Genomic DNA, 20339 nt, shown 5'->3' on the forward strand with positions numbered 1-20339 from the left:
TATTCTAGCTCTTTATAACACGCAGAAAAAACTCACTCTCACAAGCTCCCTTTACTGCAACTCGCTCACACCTACTACTTCATCGCTGCGAGTCGAACATACCCACTGTCATTTACTCATTCACCCCATCTCTTTGCATCTCTATAACTGTCACTGTCCCACTGCCACAGTCTCCGTCACTGTGTCCTACTGCTATTGTTTCCTCTCACTGTCACTGTCTCCCTCTTCCTCTCTCTTACTGCTACTATCTCATCCATTCCCTCCAATTGCTGCTGTATCTTCTCTCTGTCACTCTCTTCCTCGTTGTCACTGACATAAACTCTTGTGGCTCGTTATCATTGCTGGCCGGAGTGGCCGTGCGGTTCTAGGCGCTACAGTCCGGAGCCGAGCGACCGCTACGGTCGCAGGTTCGAATCCTGCCTCGGGCATGGATGTGTGTCATGTTCTTAGGTTAGTTAGGTTTAATTAGTTCTAAGTTCTAGGCGACTGATGACCTCAGAAGTTAAGTCGCATAGTGCTCAGAGCCATTTCGTTATCATTGCTGTCATCCACTTCCACTTTCTCTTTAGTTTATTCCTGCCCACCGGCAATAATCCTTCATGCTTTTGCTTGCACTGATCTCTTACTTCAACTATATTTCACTGCCATTGTGCCCCTCTCTTTCTCTCACATCGCCATTGACTCCTTCGCTCTTTATGCTCTTCAATCACTGTCTTTTTCCTTTTAATCATAAGTCTTCGGCTGGTTTGATGCGACTCGCCACGAATTACTCCCCCGTGCCAATCTTTTCATGTCAGACCAGAACTTGCAAACTATGTCCTCAATTATTTGCTGGATGTATTCCAATATTCGTCTTCCTCCAGAGCTTTTGCCCTCTATAGCTCCCTCTATTACCATGGATGTCATTCACTGATGTCTTAACAAACGTCCTGTCATCCTGTCCCTTCGCCTTAACAGTGTTTTCCATACACTCCTTTCCTTTTAGATTCTGCACAGAATCTCCTCATTCCTTACCTTATCAGTCCATCTAATTTTCAACATTTTTCTGCAACACCATATCTCAAATGCTTCGATTCTCTTCTGTTCGTATTTTCTCACAGTCAATGTTGCACCACCATACAAATTTCTTCCTCAAACTGCGGCCGCGTGGTTTGAGGCGCCATGACATGGACTGCGTGCCTCTCCCACCGGAGGCCCGAGTCCTCCCTCGGGCATGGGTGTGTGTGTGGTTCTTAGCATAAGTTAGATTAAGTCAGTAGTGTGTAAGTCTAGGGTCCGATGACCTCAGCAGTTTGGTCCCTTAGGAATTCACACACACACTTTTTACGGCCTATGTTTGATAATAGTAGACATCTATTGGCCAGAAGTGCCTTTTTTTCCAGTGCTAGTCTAGTTTTGACGTCCTCCATGCTCCGTCGGTCATCGGTTATTTTGCTGCCTAGATGTCAGAATTCCTTAATTTCATCTACTTCATGACCATCAGTAATGATTCTCATTACTTTCGTTTTTCTACCATTTGTTCTCAGTCCATATTCTGTACTCGTTAGACTGTTCATTCCGTTCAGGAGATCATGTAATTGTTCTTCATTTTCACTCAGGATAGCAATCTCATCAGTGAATCGTATCATCGACATCCTTTAGTCTTGAATTTTAATTCCACTCCTGTACCTTTCTTTTATTTCCATCATTGTTTCTTTGATGTATAGATTGAACAGTATGGGCGAAAGACTATATCCCTGTCTTATACCCTTTTTAATCCGAGCACTGTGTTCTTGTACTTCCTGTACGCCCACTCTTATTATTCCCTCTTGGTTCTTGTGCATATTGTATATTACCCCTCTCTACCTATATTTTACCCCTATTTTTCTCAGAATTCGAATATCTTGCACCATTTTGCGTTGTCGGACGCTTTTTCTAAGTCTACAAATCCTATGAACGTGTCTTGACTTTTTTTAGCGTTGCTTTCATTGTCAGCCACAACGTCAGAATTGTTCTGTCGTGCCTTTACCTTTCCAAAAGCCAAATTGATCATGATCTAACGTCTCAATTTTCTTTTCCATTTTTCTGTTTGTTATTCTTATAAGTAACTTTGATGCATGAGCTGTTAAGCTGAGCCCGCATCTCGTGTTCGTGCGGTAGCGTTCTCGCTTCCCACGCCAGGGTTCCCGGGTTCGATTCCCGGCCGGGTCAGGGATTTTCTCTGCCTCGTGATGGCTGGGTGTTGTGTGACGTCCTTAGGTTAGTTAGGTTTAAGTAGTTCTAAGTTCTAGGGGACTGATGACCATAGATGTTAAGTCCCATAGTGCTCAGAGCCATTTGAACCATTTTTTTGTTAAGCTGATTGTGCGATAATTTCCGCACTTGCCAGCTCTTGCAGGCTTCGGAATTGTGTGGATGATATTTTTCCGAAAGTCAGATGGTATGTCGCCAGACTCATACATTCTGCTCACCAACATGAATAGTCGTTTCGTTGCCACTTCCCCAAACGATTTTAGAAATTTTGATGTAATGTTATTTATCCCTTCTGTCTTATTTGACCTTAAGTCCTCCAAAACTCTTTTAAATTTTGATTCTAACACTGGAAGACCTATCACTTCTACATCGACTCCTGTTTCTTCTTCCAACACATCAAACCAATCTTCCTCCTCACAGAGGACTTCAGTGCACTTTTTCCATCTATCCGCTCTCTCCTCTGCATTTAACAGTGGAATTTCCGTCGCACTCTTAATGATAACACCCTTGCTTTTAATTTCAGCGAAGGTTGTTTCGACATTGCTATATGCTGAGTCAGCCCTTCCGACAATCATTTTTTTTCCGATTTCTTCACATTTTTCTTGCAGCCATTTCGTCTTAGCTACCCTGCACTCCCTATTTATTTCATTCCTTAGCGGCTTGTACATTTGAATCCCTGAATTTCCCTGAACATTTTTGTATTTCCTTATCTTCCAGAATTTATGACAACCACTGTCTCCTCTCTGAGCATAAAAAAGCGTGAATATGTATACATGCCAAAAATTTTTGGGATGTTTCGAAAGTGTTGAGAAAGGTAGAATGGATTGCTGGTACCCCACTTTTGAATTAGTGTCTTTTAATTTAAAGAAGCAAACACAAATTTTTTTAAGTGCAGTACCGCTTCTTAGGTAGATAGTCTACTATGTTTAATCCACTGCATCACTTATTTCTACGCTTATTCGTTCCAATAAGATGTGTAAAAACGAACATAATACCAGTTTGTAAGAATGCATAATTTCGCGGCGATATGAATTAATAAAATCTCCTCGGCCTTCCAGCCACACCAGGTGGTTAAAATTCCACAAGCTGTCGATAGAGCTCTCCTCGGCCAATGTCAGCTGCTAAATGACTGCCATGTCGCCGTGGTCTCGCCGTTACACAGCCGCGGTGCTGGCTGTGACGTCACTAGTGTACCTTCCCCACCAGATGTAATATTTTCATCCCGTGTCCGCCGCCGCCACTTCACGCTATGGCCGGGACCCAGGCTGCGCTGAGCTGCAAACCGCCGTCATTTTTAATGGTGTTACAGGATATTTTTATTTGTATCGCTTCTTTTACAATGCTATCCCAGAATCTCTTCGCCTTGATAACGACAGACCTTTCAAAAAAATCTGTCGCGACGGAACAAGCGGCCGGCCGATGTGGCCGAGCGGTTCTAGGCGCTTCAGTCCGGAACCGGTCGCAGGTTCGAATCCTGCCTCGGGCTTGGATGTGTGTGATGTCCTTAGGTTAGTTAGGTTTAAGTAGTTCTAAGTCTAGGGGACTGATGACCTCAGGTGTTAAGTCCCATAGTGCTCACAACGATTTGAACTATTTTGAACAGAACACGCTTTAGAAAATCGACAACGAATTTTTCTCTGCCTCGTGATGACTGGGTGTTGTGTGATGCCCTTAGGTTAGTTAGGTTTAAGTAATTCTAAGTTGTAGGGAATGATGACCATAAATGTTAAGTCCCATAGTGCTCAGAGCCATTTGAACGATTTTTTTGACAACGAATTCTATTCGACGAAACGTCTGTCCTTATGACGACGTGAGGATTTTGGAATAGCCGTTATAAAAGAAGCCATATAAATACAAATGTCTAAAAACACCATCAGCAAGGACGGCGTTTTGCAGCTGAGCACAGCCTGGGACCCGGCCATCGCGAGTTGGACGCGGGCGTAGCGGACGCTAGACGAAAATATTTGGCGAGGAAGAGAGCGACCATTGACGTCATAGCCGGGAGCACGGTTATATAACTGCTCCACGGAGACACAACATTCATTTTGCTACTTTACGATGGCCGTGGAGAACTCGCGGAAAGCTCTTGGGATTTTAACCAGCTGACACGGCTGGAAGCCCGAGAAAATTTTATACCAATATCTGTTTAAACCATGCTTTCGGAATACATGTTTATTTCGGTTAAATAGAATATTTCCTCTTCGCAGTATAACTTATACCATTCAATTAACCTGTTGCGTAGAAATCTGTAAGGGACTTGCGTTCATTTGTGTAGTCAGCTGCGCTGGCCGGAGTGGCCGAGCGGTTCTAGGCGCTACAGTCTGGAACTGCGCGACCGTTAAGGTCGTAGGTTCGAATCCTCCCTCGGGCATGGATGTGTGTGATGTCCTTAGGTTAGTTAGGTTTAAGTAGTTCTAAGTTCTAGGGTACTGATGACCACAGCAATTAAGTCCCATAGTGCTCAGAGCCATTTGATATTTTGTAGTCAGCTGCTTTATATGTGTGTAGGAGACGACCGGCCGGTCCTGGAGAGGCTGCAGAGTGAACGCAGCGACACGTCCTCCGTGGTGGGCGACAGGGTGGCTGCAGATGACGTGGTGGAGGATGCAGAAGACGAGGAGGAGGCGGTGGCGATGGGCCACGCGGGCGTGCTGCCCGTGCTGCGCCTCAGCGCCCCGGAGTGGCGCCTGCTGGCCACGGGGACGCTCAGCGCGCTCGTCGTGGGCGTCAGCTTCCCCGTCTACAGCATGTTCTACGGGGACGTCATCGGGGTGAGTGCTGAGTCAGTTTGCAGGAGGACCTTGTGAACCGGTCCCCTTCTTCTCCACGCTTGAACGTCGGTGGCCGGGCATGAATTTCTCAAAGCAGTACATTGCAGTTTTAAAGAAGAAATTAAAAATATGGTCGAAAAATTTGCCTTTCAAGACAAGACTTCCAAGCGCATTAAGCGTCAAACATTTCTATTCCATTAACATAGTCACCGCTAGGACAGTGTGTTGTCATCAGTTCTTCTAATAGTGAAGTCTATGGTTCAGTTCTTGTTATTACCAAATTAAAAAAAAGGGTATTTCAATTGTACATTTAGTGTTACATGGAAATGATAATTTCAAATATTGATTAACACTTACTTAACAAAAGTGGCGTCTTTTTATTTTTAACTGGCTGTACCCAGCGGCTCTTTCTGTGGCTTACTCTGATTAAATGGGAAAGAAAGAAAAGATTACGCACACGTTTCTAATATGTATGGGAACTGGACATACACGTTAATCACCTTCTATTTTTTGTTAATGTCCATCTCCACCTTTCTTTTTCCATCTGCTCCTTTTTCCTCCTCCCTCTGTCCATTACCTGCTCCCTCGCCTATCTCTGCCTATATTTTACTCCCCTCCCTCTCTCTCCATCTCCTCCTGCCTTCTCTCTGTCCCCTCCTCTCAGTCCATCTCGTCCTCCTCCCTTCCTCTGTCCATCTTTTCCTCCGCCGCCCCCTCTCTCTCCGTCTCCTCCTGCCCCATCTCTCTGTCCGTCAGTTTATTTTATTTTATTGCAAATTCAAGTTATGTTGTAGTATTCTTCTCATATTAAACCATAAATACCGCGTCCCTGTTTGCTAGCAACATTTCAAATCGTTCAAATGGCTCTGAGCACTATGGGACTTAACATCTGAGTCATCAGTCCCTTCGACTTAGAACTATTTAAACCTAACTAACCTAAGGACTTCACACACATCCATGCCCGAGGCAGAATTCGAACCTGCGAGCCAGCCGCTGTGGCCGAGTGGTACGCCCTTCAGTCCTGAACCGCGCTGCTGCTACGGTCGCAGGTTCGAATCTTGCCTCTGGCATGGATGTGTGTAACGTCCTTAGGTTACTTAGGTTTAAGTAGTTCTATGTCTAGGGGACTGATGACCTCAGAAGTTAAGTCCCATTGTGCTCAGTGCCATTTTCGGACCTGCGACCGTAGCAGCAGCGCGGTTCCGGACTGAAGCGCCTAGAACCGCTAGACCACAACGGCTGGCCTAACAACATTTCATTACATATATTGCTACAAGGTATATAGTCAGTATGTGTCTAAACGTTTCTTAACGTAAAGCGTAAAAATTTGAAGTAAATTTGATATGTAAATTTTGAGATTTTTCGTAGCAATGTTTCCCTTTATATATATATATATATATATATATATATATATATATATATATATATATATATATATATATATATATATATATATATATATAATGTCTTTATGTAGTAGATGTAGAATTAGATACCTAAGAACACGCCAGAATTGAAATTCAACGTTGTTTCAAAATTTAAAAGCAGTCGGTTAATAACTTTCGGATACACACGATTTTGAACAAATTGACATTACATTTTTATTTGTATAGATTAACATTTGTGTAATAACAAACGAAAATTTAATACAGGCATTCGAAATTTCATATTATTAAATGGAAAATAGATGTACATCAATAATAGTGTCTGATCTTCAGAAATTATAAAGTATTTTAGTTTCTATTTGATGTTTTCAAATTTATAACCCATTTTACTTCCGTGCAGCACGACACCTCCGGCATGTTATTAACGTAAAGACTTACTGTACGCCTGACCCCGCTGTTTGCATTGGACAGCGCCCCATGCCGTAATAAGGATACTGCACATAGTTTTTAAAACTTTTACAAGAAACATTTACCTGATGGGATATTTTTATGCTGGATATCTCACGTCCCCATCGGTAGGAATTAAATTTCAGAATTAATTTGCAGAGAATAATGTGGCACGGAATGTATCACTATCGAAAATGGCAAGGAATTATGGAATTTACAAGGCACTTTCCAATCGCTTCTGTGAGGCCGTGCCTGCGATGACGGGCTTGTCCGCTGACCTCCTTCAGAGAAAATTTCAGCCAGCAATGACTAACATTCGCACCCTGACCCTACTTCTTGTAGTCAAGGTATATGAAGACATACATCGTTCCACAAATATACATTGTACAACAGTATAATATTAGGCGCTACTAGGTTCGAGCCTCGTCCATTCTCGAGTACATCGTAGAAACACAGACTTTGTAACCTCCCCCTCACATATCGACCTTAATGACAGTGAAAAATGAAACCGCGTGTACCTAATGGGAGTTTTGGAAAAGCAATCGTCACCGAAGTTAACCTGTCGGTAAAGAGGGAGGAAAGGGTTACATCTAAATGAAAGGAAATGTGCTAATGAAACTGGTGGAAATTAATTTTGAAAAGGGGTAAAGTTAATAAAGAAAGTAAATGTGCGGCCGTTACGTTAACAATTAACTAGCGATAATTAGATATTTGAGATTTGGGGGAAATCACGGTCGCCAGTCCTAAGGACAATTACTATAGTAACTGGAAAAGAAAGGTTATTACACATATAATTAACACTAGAAGCGTGGCAACTGAAGGTTGACACGTGTAGTGTGAAAACTGAAAGTTTGTCAGAAGTAATAAATTTCGCTACACCCTGACTTAATTTAGCAAAAGAATTAATAACCGGAAAATCGAAAGTTAATTTAGTGACTGAAGTTAATAGTGAGCTTTCTTTCTGAAGCACATCGAAATTCAGTAAAATACGGTTAGTCTTGGACTACCTCAACAATCATTTCAAAAACTACTTGAATCTACGCAATTTAGAAATAAGAGATTTAACTTTGAAATTGAATTAAATGATCCTGAACAATTAACAATAGTAAAATTTAGTACGTACCAAGCTGAGCTGCAGTCACAGGTAAGCTAAAATACGATAACAAAACTCGCACTCTTAATTTGTGCTTGTGTAATCTGAATATTGAAGCCAGCTATGAATACCTTTGAGATTAAAGCAGTGAAATGATGTTACTTTAATGCTGGCATCTGAATTTCAACGACACTCGGGTTCATTCCGGAAAAGGAAGGGACCTTGCTTGGTAATGCAATTGGGACAATGAGCAACAAAGGTTCATGCTAAGTTGCTGTAATTTTGCGAGGCAAATGGAACAAGATTAAAAACTGAGGTCTGCCATACAGTTCTAAAACTTTACGTGCGTCCAGTCTTCCTTGTCGGTTGATTGAAGGTTTGAAGCCGTCGGTCGAGGAGGTGGCGACAGTCACTCATTGTCGGCCGTCGCTGTTGCAGAAGCTGGATGTTGGCGCGCCTTCTTCTCGACACGGTCACCAGGCGAAACGGGCTCTTGATGTGCGCCAGCTAATGCTTCCCGCCCGCGACACCATGTCAGAAACTATCATCGCGAATCGAGCGCAATTACATGCTGCCAAACCCCGAAAGCGCGGCAACTCGCGGGAGCGTCACACAACACACCTGCTCCACTCGCTACTCCCGCCAGACTCTGACTGCTCTGCCCGCGCTTCACGCGGCAGAGTTCACACTACCAAAGATCCTACACACTTTGATTCTTCACACGACCTATCGATGTAATCGTTCGATAGCAGTTTTCCCTAGGCAAGACCCAGCGCAAAAATACAAATAATATTTACGAAACAAACCAATTATACATCGACATAAGTGCATAAATATATATATATCCAAACAGTAAAGCAATTACAATATATAAAGAGACAGAAATGTCATATCTTGAGGTAACAAAACAAGGAAAAAAAATAATAGTACAATAGATGGAAATAGGAGGATATGCATTTCCGGCGTTACACGTGCCCCACATTGTCTGAGGATGTTCGTGTAACGTAAACAGACTCAGAAAATGTCCCAAAAAAGAAACAGCGGAAATGCATATGCTCAAAACATCAACAAAAGTTAGCATTCGTCTAATTAACCATAAACCAATTTGTAGACAATAATAATTGAGTGGAGAAACTCCTAATCTTATTCCACTCTGTCATCTTGCACAAAATAAAACAGGTTAACAACATATCAAAATTCATAGAAAACATAGAAAACGGTTTAGCTATTCCAAAATCATTAAAATTCGTAACACTATAAGAAATGGAATACTATTTGCAAAATTGATCAGAGTACATGGTCATAAAAAACAGGTACATCAAAATACGCAAACTAATAATTAATTACATAGAATACACATATTTATGTAACCTTTTCATAATTAATATTCTCGTCATGTCCAATTAACGCTAAACAAGAAAATAATATGCAGCAGATAAAATAAAACATAAATATTGACAGCAGAATCCTTTCACATCAGCTGTCCGGGAAGAAAAGCAACTCCACATTCCGTACTTGCGAGTACAAAGGATGCCGACAGCGGCACAAGAGCCAACAGCGGCACAAGAGCCGACAGCGGCTCGCCTCGCCAGTATTGTTGCGCCCGCGTGTGCGGCACGCTTGATCTCACTCGCCCTTATGACGGCGTTTCCAGAACGTCCGTTTCACTGAATTCTTTAGGAAAAACTCACTCCCGAGTAATCTCAAGGAGTCCCTTAATACTATCACAGTGGATAACTCAACACTGTCCATCATCACACGCATGTACTAGCCTGAAACTTAAAACAGCGTCTAAGTACATCGGCAATGACTAGTAAATCACATATTTTATGAAATCTTACAGCTATTTACAAAATCATATTTACATTCCTTAATCTACTGTGACTCAGCTGAAAACTTAAACTAGCAGCTTGGATTTTTCAGTTGATTAGATCATGATTAAATTGATTAAAATTAAATTGATTAATCAAAATTAATTACTTATTAATTACAACTTCTTTAATGACCTTGGTCAGTCAAAAGCATGGCAATCTAGCAAATCGTTAAATCTTACACTCTATTTTACATACTGTATAAATTACCCATTGTGTGGTATTAATCGATCCTAGGTTGGTACAATTTCAAGTCTACAATATTCCGTAAGCATTTGTGTGAGGCATACCAATGACTTTATATGGTCCATTATAAACAAACTTAAATTTAGAGTTTTCATGGTCTATCTCGCTCGATTTCTCATGAGCTTTTACAAGTACTAAGTCTCCGATTGCAAACTTAGCAAAACGCGCTTTAGCGTCATGACGACGTATGCGAGCATCAGTTCTTAGCTTCATTATATCTGACAAACGATCTTTTTTCACACCAATACTAATGTCAATCCGTGGAGGGAATTTGATTATCTCTTCCACTAAACTTTTACTTCTGTCAATGCCGAAATTCCTCACGTCACGGCAGTTCAAATTCATTCCTACATCAATGTCATCCGGCCAGTTAACAATGTGTATAGGCTGGTATTGCCTATGCACACAGTCTCCTGCCTCGTCAAAACTAACTACTATTGTTTTATCTTGTGACATACATGTCAAAGTTTTGCTTTCGCAATTAATCACTGCACGGTACTTTAATAGCCAATCTAACCCGATAATTACTCCCGTAGTCAAGTCTGGCACGACGACAAACTCTTGTTCAAATCGTGCCCCACATATCTCGAAGTGGACAAAAATCTGTTTTGTGACCGGTTTACTGGCCTTCCCAGTAGCACCGATAATTTTCACTCCTGTTACTGGCATAACTACGATGCCAGGTCTGTCTTTCAGTAACTCAAATATTTTCCCAGATACAGCACTCAATTCTGCACCAGTGTCAATCAACACGTTTAGTTGTAGGTCGTGCATATTAACCGACACTACTATCTGTCTACACTTGTCCTCGACTGTTTCTTTATTTTCCCACAGTAAATCCTCGTCTATATCCAGGTCATCCCAGAAAAAACCATCCGGCTTTGATCCTAAATCCGGTTTATCTGGCGGCTTTTTCAGCCTCTGTTCACATACAGTTTTAATTTCAACAAGTTTGTCCTGAGGCTTAGTCTGTAGCTTCGCCTCCAATACCGAAACCTTTTCCTGTAACTCGTCAACTAGTGAGTGTTGCTTTGCTATCAATTCACTAATTGTCACCTTTGTTGATTCCTCTTTGGCCAGATTGATCTCATCTGCCAATCTACCTGGAGAAATGTGCCCAGTAGTATCTGCAATTACTTCCTCTGGATCTGCGCAACCCACACTGCTACCGTCTGACAGTATAACGTCAGCTCTAACCTCGTACACGCTGTAATCTACGTGCTTTTCTACCAATCGTGTCCGGCTATCACTAAAATTTTCGTAATCTTTCTCCTTAATACTCTCGCAATGTTTAAACTGGAGGTTTGCGTCGGATGGGTCGGCTACTTCTACCACTATAACTTTCGGTAAAGTCTGCCGGTTAGAGCCAGAACTTTCCGTTACTACTTCAACATCTAACTCCTGCGGGACGAAACACGACGCATCTTGCTCGTGCTCCCCATTAACATCAACTATTTCTAGTAAAGTCTGCCGGTTAGGGCCAGAACTTTCTATCACTTCACAATCACTACCTTCCTGCGGGACGAGACGCGGCAAATCCTGCCCGCGCTCCCCATAAACACTTCTCCCGTACAGGCCCCTATAATCTCTTAGTTCGTCGTATAAGCGACCGAACTGCCTTAACCAGACCTCATCCCTCTCTGCATCCCCTCGCTCGATGACGGACGTTTTATCCGACATCTGATCTTCTTTCGACACTTGCGAATCATTCTTAAACTCAATCTCCAGTTCCGCTGTGGGTATTACAGCTGCCCCTTTATAATCGATTTCCGGAACACTACTTAAATTGTTCTCACTGACAGTGAAGGTATTTTCTACTGCCGTGTATACAGTTGATCTACTACTTGTGGGCGCACTCCTTTCTCCTAACACTGGCACACTCTCCCGCCGTTGATTATTCCATACGGAATTTTCATAACGACGACACCTGGGTCTTCTCCTGTTATTGGGCCGCCAAAATTTCTCCACGCCCGGTCGGCCCCTCACCGGCGCGGCTAATGGTTTCCCTGTCTCGTCCCAGCAGATACGCTCCCCGGATACTGCTGAGGCGGCTGGTCACACCCTCTGGCGTTATTACTATTCTGCGCAGCCCGTATCACGCTAGTATGATACTGGTTTCCGTCATTCCGGTTATTATTTGCATTGTACCGATTGTTATTACGGTCCGAACCATTATTGTCATTGCTGCGGTATGCATTATTCCCATGGTTATCGTTGTTATGGTTGGGGTGGTACCCGTTGTTGTTACCACGGCCTCTACCACTGTCGCGATTATTGCGCCAATTGTCCTCGTCCTCAACTCTTTCCAGGAAATCATTGATTGTCCTGTAATTGCTTCCTACGTAGCGTTTTGTATCATCTGGAAGCTTCTTGTAGAGTTCCCAGACTATTTCGGATTCCGTGCGGCGATCACGCAAATATTCCAACTTGCGGATCCAGCCCTCACAAAACTCCCTCATCGAACCGCGCGAATTCGCATCGAAAGGCCTCGATACGACAAATTCGCGCCAGACACTTTGCTGTTTTTGCTCTGACCAGTATTCAGCCAGAAACAAATTTTTAAACTCGTCAAAAGTCAGGTTCGTAATGTTGAGGTTTAAGCCCCAACGCTTGGCATCACCAGCCAGCACATCAATAACCGCATTAATTTTTCTCTCATTAGTCCATGATCTGGGTAAAACTCTTTCACAATTCTTAATGAAATCCGTCGCGTGTATACCGCCTTTTTTCAAGGGGTCGAACCGCTCCTCTTTCGTCAACAATTCCGAACTATGTGCACAGATTGGCACATAGCTCTGTTTTTCATCAAGTTTCTGCACGGCAGACTTTACCGAAAGCCCAAGTTGCTTTTCTAATTCCGACACTCTCGTAATTACTTGGCAAGTGGTTGTCGCAAGCGTTTCCACTTCCCTCTTTTTCTCTTCGCAGGTATTAGCTTGCTCCCTCACTTTAGTGTCTACTTCGGACACTAAAGCCTTTAAAGTTTCCACCTTCTGTTGATCCTCTTTTTTCACTAATTGAATTTGTTCCGTCACCTTATTCTCGATGATCGGAGCAACTGCTTCTCCTACACTTTTCTCGATTCTGCTAATTTCGGAATCAAAACGAGTATTTATGCTCGCAATTTCCGCCTGAACGCCTATCATTTCCTGTATAAGATTACCGATTTCGGTATTAATTACAACAATATCTTCTTTGATTTTATCAACTTTTGTATTAACAACTCCAACATTGTTGTTAACAACATTAATAGCTTTGTTCTGATTGTCTAGCTTTCGTTCAATTTTTTCAGACTGAGCTTCTTGCTTGGCAGACAGAGCTATAATTTCTGCCGATTGACTCTTGATTTCATTAATCAAAACATTCAATAAATCAGTTAAATTCCCGGAAACTACCGGTTTTACTTCCGTAGCGGCTTCCTCTTTAATTGTCCCCCCGTATTCGTCATCAAGGGATCCAGATTTGATTTTCACTTCTGATTCCGAAACATTTTCTAAACTTTGGAATTCCATTTCTGCTCTTTGTTGCGTTTCGGCGGTCGCGTCTTTCATGCTAGCCGCCTGCCCCTGAACAATGGGTACCGCGGCGCGCGTTTCCCACTGTTCGACCGATTGTTCCGTATCCAAGTCTACCAATTGGCAATTGTTGCCTTCACTCATTTTAATAATTTTCAATATAACTGCCAAATCTCAAATATAATTAGGATTACTCCCACTACTTATTCTCGCTGACGTAACGGCCTGTACGTAACCAGTACTTTGTTACGAGATTTGCAACATACAAAATTCGTGTCCAGAACAACCTCAAATCCGAAGATTGTCCTGTCACCAGGTCGCCACGTGTAACCTCCCCCTCACTTATCGACCTTAATGACAGTGAAAAATGAAACCGCGTGTACCTAATGGGAGTTTTGGAAAAGCAATCGTCACCGAAGTTAACCTGTCGGTAAAGAGGGAGGAAAGGGTTACATCTAAATGAAAGGAAATGTGCTAATGAAACTGGTGGAAATTAATTTTGAAAAGGGGTAAAGTTAATAAAGAAAGTAAATGTGCGGCCGTTACGTTAACAATTAACTAGCGGTAATTAGATATTTGAGATTTGGGGGAAATCACGGTCGCCAGTCCTAAGGACAATTACTATAGTAACTGGAAAAGAAAGGTTATTACACATATAATTAACACTAGAAGCGTGGCAACTGAAGGTTGACACGTGTAGTGTGAAAACTGAAAGTTTGTCAGAAGTAATAAATTTCGCTACACCCTGACTTAATTTAGCAAAAGAATTAATAACCGGAAAATCGAAAGTTAATTTAGTGACTGAAGTTAATAGTGAGCTTTCTTTCTGAAGCACATCGAAATTCAGTAAAATACGGTTAGTCTTGGACTACCTCAACAATCATTTCAAAAACTACTTGAATCTACGCAATTTAGAAATAAGAGATTTAACTTTGAAATTGAATTAAATGATCCTGAACAATTAACAATAGTAAAATTTAGTACGTACCAAGCTGAGCTGCAGTCACAGGTAAGCTAAAATACGATAACAAAACTCGCACTCTTAATTTGTGCTTGTGTAATCTGAATATTGAAGCCAGCTATGAATACCTTTGAGATTAAAGCAGTGAAATGATGTTACTTTAATGCTGGCATCTGAATTTCAACGACACTCGGGTTCATTCCGGAAAAGGAAGGGACCTTGCTTGGTAATGCAATTGGGACAATGAGCAACAAAGGTTCATGCTAAGTTGCTGTAATTTTGCGAGGCAAATGGAACAAGATTAAAAACTGAGGTCTGCCATACAGTTCTAAAACTTTACGTGCGTCCAGTCTTCCTTGTCGGTTGATTGAAGGTTTGAAGCCGTCGGTCGAGGAGGTGGCGACAGTCACTCATTGTCGGCCGTCGCTGTTGCAGAAGCTGGATGTTGGCGCGCCTTCTTCTCGACACGGTCACCAGGCGAAACGGGCTCTTGATGTGCGCCAGCTAATGCTTCCCGCCCGCGACACCATGTCAGAAACTATCATCGCGAATCGAGCGCAATTACATGCTGCCAAACCCCGAAAGCGCGGCAACTCGCGGGAGCGTCACACAACACACCTGCTCCACTCGCTACTCCCGCCAGACTCTGACTGCTCTGCCCGCGCTTCACGCGGCAGAGTTCACACTACCAAAGATCCTACACACTTTGATTCTTCACACGACCTATCGATGTAATCGTTCGATAGCAGTTTTCCCTAGGCAAGACCCAGCGCAAAAATACAAATAATATTTACGAAACAAACCAATTATACATCGACATAAGTGCATAAATATATATATATCCAAACAGTAAAGCAATTACAATATATAAAGAGACAGAAATGTCATATCTTGAGGTAACAAAACAAGGAAAAAAAATAATAGTACAATAGATGGAAATAGGAGGATATGCATTTCCGGCGTTACAACTTGAATCCGTCACCCTCGTCAAACAGAAATTGAGGGCCATGCGTAGTCGTGCAGGCTGTTTTTATTAGACGAGGATGACGTACTCATATCTGTTGTAGACACACTTGAGAAGGAGCAACGCTCGAAACTGGTAGTGCTCAATACATTACTATAATGACAGGAAAAGTATCTCAACATCAAAAGTAATTAATGGAATATAATGAACTTTCGAGAACACATTTGTCTAGGTAACATATTTAAGTGATCAGAATTCCAAGATCACGTTTTAATTGAAGCGCTAGATATGACGCTGCAAATGTGAAATGCTGGTACATTAATAACCGGTGTAACCGCCAGAATGTTGAGCTCAAGCATGCAAACCTCTATGCATTGTGTTGTACAGTTGCTGGATTCGGTTTGTGGGGTGGAGATTCATACCTGATGCACCTGGTCGGTCAACAGAGGGACGGTTAATGCTGTTTGTGGATGACGCTGGAGTTGTCGTCCGATGATGTCCCGTATGTGATAGATTGGAGACAGATCTGGTGATCGAGCAGGCCAAAGAAACGTCTCTGCAGAGCATGTTGGGTTACAACAGCAGTATGTGGGCAACCACCCGCCGGAATACTGTTCATGAATGGCAACAAAACGGGTCAGAACACCAGACAGACGTAGAAACTTCCATTGAGTGTGTGTGGGATAACCATGGGAGTGCTTCTGCTGTCGTACGAAATCAAAGGTATAGGTCCAGTGTATCTGCTATGGAGACAGGTTGGTTGCAGGTTCTCAGCTGGCTCCTTCTAACTAACACACTGCACTTACCGAGTCGGAACCAGCTTTCAACAGACCTCTACCCTGTCCCCCAACAAGCTCTCGCTTGACACCTCTGAAGACGCAAATGGCGGTGGCTGGGGGAAGAGGAGTGCGCGCTACAGAGCGTCTAGTTCGGAGCTATCCTTGAAGTACCCGATTTGTAACAGATCATTGTGACACTGTGGTGCCACCTACTGCTCAGATTGCAGCTGCAGATGCGCCAGAGCCATACGACGAACACGACGGTCATCCCTCTCAGAAGTGCCACGTGGCAGTCCGGAGCCAGGTCTTCTCGTGACCACTGCAGCCACCACTCATGCACAGTCGCTGTATTCGTGCCAAGAGTTTCTCAGTATTGCAGAACGAGCTTCCAGCTTATCGTAGCCCTATTACACGGCCTCTTTCGAACTCAATGAGGTGTGGATAATGCTGTGTAGAAATACGCCTGCCAGCTCCCGTTTATGTAGCACAACTTCTTCTTGGCGTTGCAGTTTTCTCCCGTCAGCGTATTTTAAAATAAAGCCTAGTGGAGAACTGTCTTCAGATTTATCGAGACTGTAGCGCCCTTCCAGTAACAGGAAGACTGACTTCCAGAGAAGAATGGAAACGAATGAATTCTCTGCCACTGATACAGTATTAAATTAGTCTCAGTAAGGGTCTCCAGCTGTGCTTTGATCGACCAGATAGGATTAAAGTTGTCACCACTCCCATAGAGCGTTTTAATTATCACCTAAAATAAAATTATGTGGTGTAATTCATGTTTTATACGTTTGCGGGTACGTGTCTGCAACCCTGTTGCTCATTGAAACCACAACACTAAATGGTGCAGGCCAATGATAAAGTCGTGAGTCGTGCAGTAAATTGTTTTCTGCATTTGAAGGGGAACAACGCAGCAACAGTCTACACTGATTTGGTGGAAGTGTATGGCAACAAAGCACTCTCGTTCGACACAGCGATAAGTTGACGCATTCACTAAATGAGGAACGAAGTGGCTGACGACCTTTCTGTGTAGAACACTTAACCGCAGGGGAAATTGTGGCACTGGTGCTCTAAGGATGGTGAATCACAATTGAGGTGGTAACAGAAAAAGTGAAAATGAGTTATGGAATTTATTTACAACTGAGGAATCTTTCTGTCTTTAGCTGCATTAGGTATGGAAATGTTATCTACTGGTGAGACACGAAAATTTGTGCCGGACCGGGACTATAGATGAGAAAACCAACCGGTTAAAACCGATACTGGTGTTTTAGTTCTGAATAACCCATATTTTTCGGTATTTGTTTGGCCTCGGTTATAAAAGGTGTTTCTTCCTAAATTTTTTCACCTTAAGTCGGTAAAAACCGAAAAACCAATGAGCCATAGCATGCAGTATTAAATTCTTTTATTTCAAATAAACACTTTTTTAAAGAAACTAGTAATTTTCATTGGTAAAGTTTCCATGGCTTTGAAATATAGCGTTGCAATAGAAAATGAGAAAAGCAACCAGTGCTATTTCAATAACAACGCCGACAGAAACGAGAAACAAATAACATAAGAAATCGTACAACGTTGCTGAGAGTATAAACTACCTATTACCATCCGACGTGGCCTATTAGATGGTATGCACATACATGCTGTGTGTTACATTTGTTCCATCTGATCTATATGTCAATTTCTCTCTGTCGTCGTCGAACATCAATTGCGGCAGAGAATGGAGCAGTCCCTAGTCTGGAAGCATTTTATGAACTGCTGTATCAATGAAGTACAATGTGCCACTTGCTGTAAAAGATTAAATACGGGAGGAACCACAACAAACCAGCGACGCCATATGAGGAGACAACTTAAAAATTAACAGTTCATTAATAATTTACGACAAAAATAGAAAGTAGCGATCTGCTACCTGTATCTACATTATACACCATTATCGAATTGTAGACCTTGAAAACTGACAAATAAACACGATAAATGGAGTTCTTCAACATCAGTGTCTAGCCTTTAGCACTGACTATTCGTAATTCCCAAACAGTGGTTCGATACTCGGTTACAACACAATTTTTCGCAGAGTTTCAAAAAATTTGAATCAGTAGGAAAATAATGGTGGTTTTTTGCGGTATCTGAACACTTACCCGTTTTCGACAAAAGCAGCGAACTGTGGTTGGACTAAGTTTTCTTTTATTTGCCTGTTTATTTTAATGTTTTGATTCTATGAATCTTGAAACTGAGGGGGCGAAAACTTTTCGATTTCCACGCTTACTACAGGAAATAATGGGGATACAAAAACCGAAAATCGGTTATTTCAGAATCCGTTTTTTAGAGAGATTTTAATATTCAGGTTAAAATGGTATTAAAAAACGAATAGCTGAAAACCGGTTGTTTCAGCGATAACCGCCATCTCTAACCGGGACTCGAATTCGGACATCCCTCTTGTCACGAGCGGTCGGCTAAACAACGTCGACTATCCAAGCATGCTTCCAGACCGGCTAGATTTCCATATATCATACTGTCTACGACCCTTTCGTAATACTAACACTGAATACGCTCACTCCATTGAGACCCTACGTTGGGAGTCCAAGTGAAGGTTGCTAGCGATGGAACGTAGACATTGTGACATACGGAAGAATGTACCCTCTGGCATACATTGATCGTTATAAATTTTTTCTGGGAATGGCAGTACTGGAAATGGAATAACCTCCCTCTCTTCAGAATTGCGAGTAATGTCACCTAAACTGTGTAACTGCGAGTGTTTAACGCTCTATCCGTAATGATATTTTACTGGTTCAGTACATTAAGTAATTCGTTTCTGTACTTGCGAGAACGGATTTATTACGTTCTGAGTTCCACGAGGCAACGTGTTCATAGAACAGGTATTAGTATAAGCTGTGTAATGCAACGGCGGCCGGCCGGTGTGGCCGAGCGGTTCTAGGCGCTTCACTCTGGAACCGCGCGACCGCTACGGTCGCAGGTTCGAATCCTTCCTCGGGCATGGATGTGTGTGATGTCCTTAGGTTAGTTAGGTTTAAGTTGTTCTAAGTTCTAGAGGACTGATGACCTCAGATGTTAAGTCCCATAGTGCTCAGAGCCATTTTAACCATTTTTTGATGCAACGGCAACAGAACAATTGAAAAATCAATCATTCCGACAGAGTTATCAGAAGCGTGATCTTTTTGTCACGTAAATGCACTGAAAAACGGCGGTATATATTTTTTCAATAAATGAGAATTTATCGCCACTCAACTTACATGTTCAGCAACTGTAGACGTTTCACTTGACCCAGTCCTTTACATAATGGAGTAATTTAATTCACTATTTTGTGCATTTAAATGTATATCAAGACAGGCGTGCCCCTCTACTGTGCACAAGCCGCCTAACAGATAGTCCGCATTACTTCCATTTGTAATGGCTTTCAAATGCGTTCAGGAGTTCCACCTCTACGTACTGTTTGCAACCACATCGAATAGATGCCAGCCTGTAACTTTTCAAGTAATAAACTTTTTTGCAATACTCCGGTCTGTTTCTGTACATTTACGAGAAATAGGCTACTACTAGGAGTACTTCTATGATAAGTGCGTTTTTGTTTATTCTCTGAGTACTGTACCATCGACCAGCTGAAATCATAAAAGGAGAATTAGTGCACTGCTTAAATCAAACGCGCTTGTAATTTTATAGTGCTCACCATAAAACTTAAAATGTTTGTGATGTTTGTGATATCAAGTACAGCACAGTTCCTGAAGGCTAATTATTAAGTCATGAATAAAATTAGTACTTGAGAAGGGGATACATTTTGCAGTAAATATTCTTCAGTGGCTTTTGCGACTCATTTCCCTATTTTCAGGTCCTTTCTCAGCCGGATCCAGTTGTTCTCCGCAGTCAGACGTACTGGTACTGCGCCGTGTTCATCATCATGGCTGTCGTTATGAGCATAAGCTCTTTCTTACAGGTATGTCCCAAATTATACACTGATACTGCACAAGTGGAGTAGCTAGCGTAACGAAAGGAACCGTAATGAACAGGGTAGTCAGAGATAACTTGTCTAGCTTGTAACTTTTCAAGTAATAAACGTTTTTGTAATACTCCGATC

At 42.2% G+C, this 20339-nt stretch overlaps 1 pseudogene; it reads left to right on the forward strand.

Moving 5' to 3' along the window:
• The window catches only part of LOC124788972, a 181894-nt pseudogene that overhangs the window by 106960 nt on the left and 54595 nt on the right, over positions 1-20339 (forward strand).

This window comes from Schistocerca piceifrons, chromosome 3 (genome assembly GCF_021461385.2).
Source record: "Schistocerca piceifrons isolate TAMUIC-IGC-003096 chromosome 3, iqSchPice1.1, whole genome shotgun sequence".
Lineage (NCBI taxonomy): Eukaryota > Metazoa > Arthropoda > Insecta > Orthoptera > Acrididae > Schistocerca > Schistocerca piceifrons.